The sequence below is a fragment of the Lolium perenne genome, chromosome 4 (genome assembly GCF_019359855.2).
Source record: "Lolium perenne isolate Kyuss_39 chromosome 4, Kyuss_2.0, whole genome shotgun sequence".
Classification (NCBI taxonomy): Eukaryota; Viridiplantae; Streptophyta; class Magnoliopsida; order Poales; family Poaceae; genus Lolium; species Lolium perenne.
The window spans coordinates 153,849,245-153,862,985 of record NC_067247.2 but is presented as its reverse complement, the minus strand read 5'-3'; positions in this window follow the sequence as shown (position 1 = coordinate 153,862,985).

Genomic DNA, 13,741 nt, shown 5'->3' with positions numbered 1-13,741 from the left:
AACTAGTTGATATTGTCCAAAACTATTAAAGTAAATTATGTGGAGTCTTACACTTCATTTAAACTTGTCTCACATGAATTCATGGGATGTTTGGACCCCTGGTCCCAAACTCTCTTATATGAATTACTTGAGATTTAAATCAAATGTAGTGTTATTTAAATAGTATGAGGTGATCTACCTCATTTAAATCATTTTCACAAATGATGATGATGAACATTTGACTTAGGTCAATATGAGTTCATACATGATTGTTTGAGAAATTAAATCTTAAGAAGATTTCAATGAGAGGAAATTATTTCTCAAGAACCCTATGGAAACTATCATTTACATATGAAATACAAAGAAGTGAATTCTATTTAAACCCCACAACCCATGTACTCTAGTTAATTTATTTGTATGCATAGAGTAGTTTGTGTGTTATATGTGATGTATGGAATAGCCATTGAATTAGTGAGTAATTATACTCGTATTCCAATTTAGACGGTAGCACCGGAGAGTACGCCGAAGAAGAAGGTTGCTACCAAGAGGAAGAGGAGGAACAGTTTGAGAACTACCAAGGCAAGCTAATATTCTTGCAAAGTGCAAAGCCCCTTGGGGCAAGGCACCATGTTTCTTATCTTTTCTTATATGAACCCATCCCAAGTTTTTACTTTACAAGTTTTTACTTGTTTTCTAAATGAGTTACTTTTATAGTTAACTTTGGTCAAAGTACAAGTTGATTACTAGAGTAGTGAGTTAGTCTTCTCCAAGCAAAGCAAGTTAGCACCCCTCATGAATTAGAGCTAGTGCTAAGGAATGAAAACTTGACTACTCTAGATGGGAACAATGTGAATTTGAAGTGATTTTGAAACCTTGGAATGAAGATGCATTCCATTGAATGATTTTTGAAGTTGAATGTGAACAAGAGAAGATGGTGATTTTTGATAAAACAATGGTGTTGGTTTGAATGCGATACCTTTCCAATTATTAAGTACCCCCACAATACCTGATTATGGGTAGGGCTTAACTGGAAGTTTATGCGTCTTAGTATGGGTTCCCTCTAAACAAGCGTCATCGGGGTTATGCCGAAAGTTGCCTCTACAACAGAAAGAAATGATATGATATGATGCGAAATGAGGTGAATGTCCGGCCCAAGCCCTGTGCAGTTCCCAGGCTGACTGTCTGTCTTCACTGGGAGGCCAAGCTCATGGGGAGAGGTGCTCATACTAGGGTATGTAAATGAAAGGTTATGGTTGATGATCCGCGTACTGTGTTACGATGATTCGGGGTAATCCCGACGGATGAAATCAAATGTTGTGGCACAAGTGTGCAACCTCTGCAGAGTGTAAACCTATTCGAATAGCCGCGTCCACGGTTACGGACGGTTGGAAAGGCCATACAGTTTCCAATGTCATATCTTTGAAAATGATGTTGGAAAGGATGATGGTGAAATGACTTGTGGTAAATTGAATTGAAATCACCACTTGAATGGTGGGAATGACACTAATGTTCCCACTTGAGTTAGTTAGAACTTGAATAAGCTTTTCTCAAACTTTGTGAACTAAAACTAGCTTTATGCAAATAAACTAGAGCTTAGCAAACCATACTAGAATGTCTAGCACTTACATTAGTATTAGTTTGCGAGTACTCAACGTACTCACGGCTTTGAACCTGGCTATTCAAATGGCCAGAGTATGAAGAGGACCAAGGAGATGACCAGCAGGACGCCTACGAACACTAAGCGCCTTCCGACGTCAAGCGTTGGCCTGTGGACTAGAGAGTCCTTGTATCTTACACTTCCGCTATGTTGAACTATGAACTTGTGTTTGTTCGTTGATCAATAGATCAACTATTCGTGTAATATGGATCATGTGATTCCAATTTGTAAGACTTATGGTTTGTAATGAATGATGACTGTGATACTTAACTATTATGCCTCGCAACAACAATATTCCTGGGATTGCGATGTATGACATAATAGGCATTCGGACTTAAAAATCCGGGTGTTGACACTCGCCACGTGTCGCTGCCGCTTCCACGTGCCTCGCCCCGTCGCTGCCGGCGTGCGACGTGTGTAGCCGTGGTATACACGTGCCATGCCCCGTGATACGCGTACAGCACGCGGCCGTTGGGAACCCCAAGAGGAAGGTGTGATGCGTACAGCGGCAAGTTTTCCCTCAGTATGAAACCAAGGTTTATCGAACCAGTAGGAGCCAAGAAGCACGTTGAAGGTTGATGGCGGCGAGATGTAGTGCGGCGCAACACCAGGGATTCCGGCGCCAACGTGGAACCTGCACAACACAAACCAAGTACTTTGCCCCAACGAAACAGTGAGGTTGTCAATCTCACCGGCTTGCTGTAACAAAGGATTAGATGTATAGTGTGGGTGATGATTGTTTGCAGAGAACAGTAGAACGAGTATTGCAGTAGATTGTATTTCAGTATAGAGAATTGGACCGGGGTCCACAGTTCACTAGAGGTGTCTCTCCCATAAGATAACAACATGTTGGGTGAACAAATTACAGTTGGGCAATTGACAAATAGAGAGGGCATGACCATGCACATACATATTATGATGAGTATAGTGAGATTTAATTGGGCATTACGACAAAGTACATAGACCGCTATCCAGCATGCATCTATGCCTAAAAAGTCCACCTTCAGGTTATCATCCGAACCCCTTCCAGTATTAAGTTGCTAACAACAGACAATTGCATTAAGTATTGCGCGTAATGTAATCAATAACTACATCCTCGGACATAGCATCAATGTTTTATCCCTAGTGGCAACAGCACATCCATAATCTTAGAGGTTTCTCTCACTCCCCCAGATTCACGGAGACATGAACCCACTATCGAGCATAAATACTCCCTCATGGAGTTACTAGCATCAACTTGGCCAGAGCATCTACTAATAACGGAGAGCATGCAAGATCATAAACAACACATAGATATAAATTGATAATCAACATAACATGGTATTCTCTATTCGTCGGATCCCAACAAACACAACACATAGAATTACAGATAGATAGATGATCTTGATCATGTTCGGCAGCTCACAAGACCCAACAATTAAGCACAATGAGGAGAAGACAACCATCTAGCTACTGCTATGGACCCATAGTCCAGGGGTAGACTACTCACACATCACTCCGGAGGCGACCATGGCGGCGTAGAGTCCTCCGGGAGATGATTCCCCTCTCCGGCAGGGTGCCGGAGGCGATCTCCTGAATCCCCCGAGATGGGATTGGCGGCAGCGGCGTCTCTGGAAGGTTTTCCGTATCGTGGCTCTCGGTACTGGGGGTTTCACGATGAAGGCTATTTGTAGGCGGAAGGGTAGGTCAGGGGGCGTCGCGAAGGGCCCAGGAGCTCCTGGCCACCTTGTGGCCCCACTTCGTTGACTCTTCGGTCTTCTGGAAGCTCCGTGGCAAAATAGGACCCTGGGCGTTGATTTCGTCCAATTCTGAGAATATTTCCTTACTAGGATTTCTGAAACCAAAAACAGCAGAAAACAGCAACTGGCACTTCGGCATCTTGTTAATAGGTTAGTTCCAGAAAATGCACGAATATGACATAAAGTGTGCATAAAACATGTAGATATCATCAATAATGTGGCATGGAACATAAGAAATTATCGATACGTCGGAGACGTATCAGCATCCCCAAGCTTAGTTTCTGCTCGTCCCGAGCAGGTAAACGATAAACAAAGATAATTTCTGGAGTGACATGCCATCATAACCTTGATCATACTATTGTAAGCATATGTAATGAATGCAGCGATCAAAACAATGTATATGACATGAGTAAACAACTGAATCATATAGCAAAGACTTTTCATGAATAGTACTTCAAGACAAGCATCAGTAAGTCTTGCATAAGAGTTAACTCATAAAGCAATAATTCAAAGTAAAGGCATTGAAGCAACACAAAGGAAGATGAAGTTTCAGCGGTTGCTTTCAACTTATAACATGTACATCTCATGGATATTGTCAATGTAAAGTAATATAACAAGTGCAATATGCAAGTATGTAGGAATCAATGCACAGTTCACACAAGTGTTTTCTTCTTGAGGTGGAGAGAGGTAGGTGAACTGACTCAACATAAAAGTAAAAGAAAGGTCCTTCAAAGAGGAAAGCATCGATTGCTATATTTGTGCTAGAGCTTTGATTTTGAAAACAAGAAACAATTTTGTCAATGGTAGTAATAAAGCATATGTGTTATGTAAATTATATCTTACAAGTTGCAAGCCTCATGCATAGTATACTAATAGTGCCCGCACCTTGTCCTAATTAGCTTGGATTACCGGGATTATCGCAATGCACATGTTTTAACCAAGTGTCAGAAAGGGGTACCTCTATGCCGCCTGTACAAAGGTCTAAGGAGAAAGCTCGCATTGGATTTCTCGCTATTGATTATTCTCAACTTAGACATCCATACCGGGACAACATAGACAACAGATAATGGACTCCTCTTAATGCATAAGCATGTAGCAACAATTAATTTTCTCATATGAGATTGAGGATATATGTCCAAAACTGAAACTTCCACCATGGATCATGGCTTTAGTTAGCGGCCCAATGTTCTTCTCTAACAACATGCATGCTCTAACCATAAAGGTGGTAAATCTCCCTTACTTCAGACAAGACGAACATGCATAGCAACTCACATGATATTCAACAAAGAGTAGTTGATGGCGTCCCCAGGAACATGGTTATCGCACAACAAGCAACTTAATAAGAGATAAAGTGCATAAGTACATATTCAATACCACAATAGTTTTTAGGCTATTTGTCCCATGAGCTATATATTGCAAAGGTAGAGGATAGAAATTTTAAAGGTAGCACTCAAGCAATTTACTTTGGAATGGCGGAGAAATACCATGTAGTAGGTAGGTATGGTGGACACAAATGGCATAGTGGTTGGCTCAAGTATTTTGGATGCATGAGAAGTATTCCCTCTCGATACAAGGTTTAGGCTAGCAAGGCTATTTGAAACAAACACAAGGATGAAGCGGCGCAGCAAAACTCACATAAAAGACATATTGTAAACATTATAAGACTCTACACCGTCTTCCTTGTTGTTCAAACTCAATACTAGAAATTATCTAGACTTTAGAGAGACCAAATATGCAAACCAAATTTTAGCATGCTCTATGTATTTCTTCATTAATAGGTGCAAAGCATATGATGCAAGAGCTTAAACATGAGCACAAAAATTGCCAAGTATCACATTACCCAAGACATTTTAGCAATTACTACATGTATCATTTTCCAATTCCAACCATATAACAATTTAACGAAGAAGAAACTTCGCCATGAATATTATGAGTAGAGCCTAAGGACATACTTGTCCATATGCTACAGCAGAGCGTGTCTCTCTCCCACACAATGAATGCTAGGATCCATTTTATTCAAACAAAACAAAAAAAACAAAAACAAACCGATGCTCCAAGCAAAGCACATAAGATGTGACGGAATAAAAATATAGTTTCAGGGGAGGAACCTGATAATGTTGTCGATGAAGAAGGGGATGCCTTGGGCATCCCCAAGCTTAGACGCTTGAGTCTTCTTGATATATGCAGGGGTGAACCTCCGGGGCATCCCCAAGCTTAGAGCTTTCACTCTCCTTGATCATGTTGTATCATCTCCCTCTCTTGATCCTTGAAAACTTCCTCCACACCAAACTCAAAACAACTCATTAGAGAGTTAGTGCACAATCAAAATATACATGTTCAGAGGTGACATAATCATTCTTAACATTTCTGGACATTGCACAAAGCTACTGAAAGTCAATGGAATCGAAATATCCATCGAACATAACAAAACAGGCAATGCGAAATAAAAGGCAGAATCTGTCAAAAACAGAACAGTTCGTAATGACGAATTTTATTGAGGCACCAGACTTGCTCAAATGAAAATGCTCAAATTGAATGAAAGTTGCGTACATATCTGAGGATAACTCACGTAAATTGGCATAATTTTCTGAGTTACCTACAGAGAATTTTGCCCAGATTCGTGACAGCAAAGAAATCTGTTTCTGCGCAGTAATCCAAATCTAGTATGAACCTTACTATCAACGACTTTACTTGTTACAACAAAACTATAAACTAAGATAAGGAGAGGTTGCTACAGTAGTAAACAACTTCTAAGACACAAAATATAAAACAAAGTACTGTAGTAAAAATATGGGTTGTCTCCCATAAGCGCTTTTCTTTAACGCCTTTCAGCTAGGCGCAGAAAGTGTGTATCAAGTATTATCAAGAGACGAAGTGTCAACATCATAATTTGTTCTAATAATAGAATCAAAAGGTAACTTCATTCTCTTTCTAGGGAAGTGTTCCATATCTTTCTTGAGAGGAAATTGATATTTAATATTACCTTCCTTCATATCAATGATGGCACCAACGGTTCGAAGAAAAGGTCTTCCCAATATAATGGGACAAGATGCATTGCATTCAATATCCAAGACAACAAAATCAACGGGGACAAGGTTATTGTTAACGGTAATGTGAATATTATCAACTTTCCCCAAAGGTTTCTTTGTAGAATGATCAGCAAGATTAACATCCAAATAACAATTTTTCAATGGTGGCAAGTCAAGCATATTATAAATTTTCTTAGGCATAACAGAAATACTTGCACCAAGATCACATAAAGCATTAAAATCAAAGTCATTGACTTTCATCTTAATGATGGGCTCCCAACCATCCTCTAGCTTCCTAGGAATAGAAGCTTCGCGTTCTAGTTTCTCTTCTCTAGCTTTTATGAGAGCATTTGTAATATGTTTTGTGAAAGCCAAATTTATAGCACTAGTATTAGGACTTTTAGCAAGTTTTTGTAAGAACTTTATAACTTCAGAGATGTGGCAATCATCAAAATTCAAACCATTATAATCTAAAGCAATGGGATCATCATCCCCAATGTTGGAAAAAATTTCAGCAGTTTTATCACAGGCAGTTTCAGCAGTTTTAGCAGTTTCAGGCAGTTTTTCGCGCTTTGCATTAGAAGTGGAAACATTGCTAACACCAATTCTTTTATTAGTAATAGTAGGAGGTGCAGCAACATGTGTAGCATTAGCATTGCTAGTGGTGGTAATAGTCCAAACTTTAGCTATATTATCTTCTTTTTCATTTTCTTCTCTTTCCCACCTAGCACGCAATTCGGCCATCAATCTTATATTCTCATTAATTCAAACTTGGATGGCATTTTCTGTAGTAACAATTTTATTATGATGATTTTCATTAGGCATAACTTTCGATTTCAAAAGATCAACATAAGCAGCTAGACTATCGACTTTAGAAGCAAGTATATCAATTTTCCCAAGCTTTTCTTCAACAGATTTGTTAAAAGCAGTTTGTGTACTAATAAATTCTTTAAGCATGGCTTCAAGTCCAGGGGGTGTGTTCCTATTATTTTTGTAAGAATTCCCATAAGAATTACCATAGCCGTTGCCATTATTATAAGGATATGGCCTATAGTTGTTACTAGAATTGTTCCGGTAAGCATTGTTGTTGAAATTATTATTTTTAATGAAGTTTACATCAACATGTTCTTCTTGTGCAACCAATGAAGCTAACGGAACATTATTAGGATCAACATTAGTCCTATCATTCACAAGCATAGACATAATAGCATCAATCTTATCACTCAAGGAAGAGGTTTCTTCGACAGAATTTACCTTCTTACCTTGTGGAGCTCTTTCCGTGTGCCATTCATAGTAATTGATCATCATATTATCAAGAAGCTTTGTTGCTTCACCAAGAGTGATGGACATAAAGGTACCTCCAGCAGCTGAATCCAATAGGTTCCGCGAAGAAAAATTCAGTCCTGCATAAAAGGTTTGGATGATCATCCAAGTAGTCAGTCCATGGGTTGGGCAATTTTTAACCAGAGATTTCATTCTTTCCCATGCTTGTGCAACATGCTCAGTATCCAATTGTTTAAAATTCATTATGCTACTCCTCAAAGATATAATTTTAGCAGGGGGATAATATCTACCAATAAAAGCATCCTTGCATTTAGTCCATGAATCGATACTATTCTTAGGCAGAGATAGCAACCAATCTTTAGCTCTTCCTCTTAATGAGAAAGGGAACAATTTTAATTTTATAATGTCACCATCTACATCTTTATACTTTTGCATTTCACATAGTTCAACAAAATTATTGAGATGGGCAGCAGCATCATCAGAACTAACACCAGAAAATTGCTCTCGCATAACAAGATTTAGTAAAGCAGGTTTAATTTCAAAGAATTCTGCTGTAGTAGCAGGTGGAGCAATAGGTGTGCATAAGAAATCATTATTATTTGTGGTTGTGAAGTCACACAACTTAGTATTTTCAGGAGTACCCATTTTAGCAGTAGTAAATAAAGCAAACTAGATAAAGTAAATGCGAGTAACTAATTTTTTTGTGTTTTTGATATAGCAAACAAGATAGCAAATAAAGTAAAACTAGCAACTAATTTTTTTGTATTTTGATTGAGTGCAGCAAAAAAAGTAGTAAATAAAACTAAGCAAGACAAAAACAAAGTAAAGAGATTGCGATGTGGAGACTCCCCTTGCAGCGTGTCTTGATCTCCCCGGCAACGGCGCCAGAAAACAGTCTTGATACTGTTATTACCAGAATTTGACCGAGTCAGAGGTGGGCCGCGATCAAGATTGGGCTTGAAGAATATATATTTGGAAGAATATGCGAATCGGCCTTGTACACGAAGTTTGGGCTAGTTTGCCCTTGTATCTGTAAATATGATAGGATACGTGTTGGTTAGTTAGAGTTTGGCTCGTGCACGGTTGGGATTATTCCCACGTTAGAAAGTCTACGGACTATAAATATGTATCTAGGGTTTATGAAATAAACAACAATCACGTTCACCACAAACCAATCTAGGCGCATTGCCAACTCCCTTGTCTCGAGGGTTTCTTCCGGGTAAGCATCATGCTGCCTAGATCGCATCTTGCGATCTAGGCAGTACACGTTTATTCGCTGTTCATGCGTTGCTCGCACTGAAGCCTTTTTGATGGCGAGCAACGTAGTTATCTTAGACGTGTTAGGGTTATCATTGTTCATCGTATCACATGCTATCGTCGTGCAACCCTGAGACGTCTAGCCGCCCTTACACCTATCTTAGGTGTGAGGGCGGCACCCCGCTTGATCATTATTTAGTAGATCCGATCCGTTATGATTGCTCCTTGTTCTTCAAGGATTAGTTTAATATCTGCATAGTTAGGCCTTACAAATGGGTTGAAGGATCCAGTGGCGCGTAGGGTGTAGTTTGCTAGCCCTAGACAGGATGTTCCGAGGATCAACTTCGTGTTGGTTTTTAGGCCTTGTCTAGGGTCGGTTTACGATCACCGTGCGTGGCCGCCAGGCTCAATCACGAGTAGGATGTTCCGATTATGTGGTGAAAACCCTAAATCGTAGTAGGTCGTTTTAGCTTTATTTTGATCAAGCAGGACCACCATATATTCGTACACCTCGTACGGATCATGGGTGGATCGGCTCTTTGAGCCGATTCACACGACAACCTGAGAGCCGATCGAGGCTCGTATTTAATGTTTACGTGTATGCCATGCAGGAAAATAAGCGAGGCACATCCATCACCTTCCTGACCAGGTATAGGTCAGGTGGCACGCCCTTGCACCAGCATCGGACATGCGTGCCGAGTCTTTGCGGGCCGTCGCTCGGAGGGACCAGGGCCAGCCGCAGTCCTGGGAGCCTCCCGGCTCTACTGTGTTGCCCGTCGCTGCTCGCCGGTGGGTTTCTGACCGCAACACATTCTGGCACGCCCGGTGGGACAATCTGCGACATCAACCGCATCGCCATCTACATCTGAGATGGTGGACGGCACTCCAGTCACGTACGAGGATCTGACCGAGGAGCTCAAGAAGAAGTATGACGAGGTCAAAGCTATCCTCGAAGCCGACCTCATCGGCTCTTTTCACAGAACCCGCTCACATGGCATCAGGTGGAAAGGGTTCTCACCTGAAGGCGCGCTCGATGGAGTGGACCTGTCCGCCCCGTCAGAAGAACGCACCATGTCCCTGCGTCAGGAGGTTAACTTCATGGTAGCTCATTCGCTACACCGCCATTCTGAGAGCCTGGTGAACACTTTGGAGCGTGTCGCTCTTCGGGTGATCCAGGAAATCATGAGGCATCAGTACTCTCCGTCAGGACCAGCTCTCGGGACTTACCAAGGAGAGATGCCACTCCAGTCCCGTCCACCGCTACCATTCGCGTTGGCAGCATCAGAAGTGCCGAATTCACCGGCATACGCCGTCGACATGGTGGAATGCGCGTACCCTGGGAGGTGCCAGCCAAGATTCTTGTTCAACATCAACATGGTAGGACTTGGGCGCCACCCTGGTAAGGACAGAGACGAGGGCAGCTGCTCTCATAGCGAGGACAAGGAGGAAGCCGTTCCACGCGACCGGCCCCGACAATTCCAAAAAGCCCCGGTTACAATCAAAATGAAGGCCGATTCCAGCAATCGGCCCGTATTATCCTTACCACACGTTCTCCCTGTATTCAGTATCGATCTAACAGGTGACGGAAAGCTAGGGTATGGGTTTACATCGGCTTGTGAGCTCGAGGAAATCGGCATTGGTCATATCTGCAGAGCCGATGTTCAGGTATAGTTCTGTGGATAACTGCAGAGCCGATATCTGCAGTAACCTGACAGATTCGGCTCGGGGGGGGCACATAATCAGATAGACAGATGCCATGAACATGAGCGATACATGAGAAATAAAACATGAGCATGGACAATAAAATATTAGGGGCCGATAGGAAAATCGGCCAGTAAAAAAAAATGTAACAAGTACAGCCGATGCAGAGACATCGACTTCAGACGGTAGAAAGCCGACGCACAGTCATCGACTCTAGAGGTACAAGTTCAGCAAAACATTTGACAATTTTATACAGAAAGGCCCTACTGAAGAAACACGCTGAGGGCGTGAAGGGCGTCAGCACGGATGCGGTCCACCTCGGCGATCTCAGCCTCGTCGTCCTCGTCTTTGCCCGTCACCAGCTGATTGCTCAGGGTACGAATTTCAGCCAGATCGGTCTTCAGGTCGGCTGTGAGGCCCTTTGCTTCCTCTTGAGAGCGGGCAATAAGAGCTTCCTTGTCTTGGATAAGCTGCTTGGTCACCCTGACCCTCTCTTCAAGGTTCTCCAGTTCCTTACGCAGGGTCCTGAGTTCGGCACTGTTGGCAGAAGTGTCAGTTTTGGCGTCTAAAGCAGCCTTCTTCTCGTTGAGCCGTTGACACTTGTCTGCAATATCGGCTCTCAATGGAAGCTGGGTGTGGCGAAGATTAATCCTTTGGCGAGCCGACTGCACCCTTGACTTGAAGACCGACAGAGTCACAGCTGGCCAAAGCTTCACTTGCAGTGTCATAGGGAGATGGGGCTGGATATCTTCGAGGATGCCTTTGACTTCCTCGGAATTTTCGACCAGGGTCTCAATTGAGGAAGAGAGCAAATCCTTGAGACGATAGACTGGACCATGGACCGTGCTAGGATTGGTCCCTTCACTTGCCTTGGAAGTAGTTGGTTCGATGGATTCAGGATTGAACGTCAGCAAGCTTGAGAGATCACAACCCTGACAAGACGAACAAAAGTGGTGTTAGTATACAACGAAGAAAGTGATGGAGCCAAGGAAGTGGGGTGTACCTCTCCCAAGGTAGGAATATCAGCCGATGCTGTGATAATCGGCTTTTCCATGGACTTGGCTAGGTTAGCCACTTGGTCAGCCACGATTGTCGAGGTGGTTAGGTCTAGCGTGGCGGACGGCATCAGTACCTCCTCGATGTCCCCGCTAGAGGCATCATTGGTCTGCAAAAGGAAGTAATTAGCCGATCCAAGTGGCGGTGGGTTAGCATGAAATATAAACCAGGGAGATAATTACATTTGAGACCTCCTGGCTTGATGGAGAAGCTCGTGGGTCTTTGCGAGCCCTTTTGACGCATCGACGCTTCACGCGTGACCCTGATTTGATCGAGGCTTGGGGAGCAGGAGGCTCGGGAATCGACCTTTTCTTAGAAGCCGGCGCTGGCGAGCCCGTCTGGCTCTGTGTGGTGGACCTCTCGGAGTTGCCCGAGCTCGAATCCCTCTAGCTGGACTCTGCATCCCCGCTGGAGTTCTCTTCGGTGGAAGTCTGTAGAAAGAAGTACAAGCATGCTGCAAAAGACTGGAAAGCAGATAAATGTGGACAGGGCACAAGTCAACTTACGTTCAAGCCTTCTTGGGCAGGAGCTTTGCGCTTCAGGGTCTTTCTGGCAGCCACCTTCCTCACTGCCGTCCTCGCCTAAGTCGAGGCTCGAGGGGCAACTGGCCCCGAAGATGCTTTGCTCTTGGGAGCCGATTTCGGTGAAATCGGCTGACTCTGCATTATGACTTTCTTCAGGGGAGGCGAGCTCTGGCAGAAGAGAACCACTGGGGCCGAAGGAAGGAATTCGAAGGGGGAGCCATCGGCTTGCGTGGGATCTGGGCCATCTTGTTGCTGCCAGGAGATGGAGTCAGGTTACAGACAATCACCATAAGCCATTGCAAGAAATTTATAGGTAATGGTACCTGGTCTGCAGGAACGTCATACTCGGCATCAAGTTGTCTCAGCAGCGGTCCTAGAGCTCTTCTGAAGGCATGGGTCTTCCACATGGACCACCAAGTCTCGAAACCATCGGTAGTGAAGGTGAAACGGAGGTTGTGGGGAATTGGAATGGCCAGAGCATCAAAGAAGGTATAGCACCTTTGGCCAGTGAGGATGTCAGGCAGTTCAGCTCTGCTTGCTGTCAGGTGGTGTAGGAAGAAGTGTGGAGGCACCTGCCCGAGACCAAGTTGTCGGGCTACTACTACCGGTTGGTAAGACTCATAACCAGGCTTGATGATCCGGTTTGAGGTACTCATGCCAACTGGGAGAAAGCAAGGACGAATCATGATAGAGTACAAATGCCGGGTGCTAGCATCATCGGCAAAGTTATCCAATCGGAAGGAGACTGGGTTCTCAAAGTTCGCCGATTCAGTATAAGGAAAGAACAGGGGGTTGTCCAAACCTTGGAAGAAAATCTTGAACCACCCTGCTGCTTCCTTAGGGATCAGCCTGCTGCCTGGGAGACCATACAAAGCTTGGCCATAGCTGGTACATCGGATCTCCTTTCCATTGGCATCTGGGAAGGTACAGGTGGCCAAAGGTGGGAAGTCTGGGATCTGGTTCTGAAAGTACAGCTGAGCCCATAACTGAATAAACCACCAGGGGCCTCCAGTTTTAACTGTCTTTTGAGAGAACAGTTTGACAGACATCAGTTGAAGAGATCGATAGACCTCTCCAAGAAACAGTTTGCCGAGGCCAAGTTGGGTGCCTTTGGCAAGTTCATAGGCCAGGGAAAGGTAATTCTTGGTAGGGGCGAGTGATGGGCCACAGAATATGAAGTGCTCCAACCAGAAGTTCAGGAAGGCTGTGTGTTCCCTCTCTGTCACAGGGCCCTTGGTTTTCATATAACGGTTGAGGTAGGCACCCCAGCTGGTACATTATTTTTTAGAGGAAAGGGTGAAAGGAACTTTCGGCAGCTTGAATGCAGAAGGGCTTGGGGATGCAATGTCTAGGCCTGTGATCATGGCCACATCCAGCAGAGTTGGTGTCATAGGGCCATGGACAAACATGAAGCAGTTCAGTGCATCAGACCAGAAGTAGCCGATGGTTTTCAGAATATTTTCATTCTTTTCAAGGGGAGACAATGATAATGACAAGGCATCGGCTATCCCGATG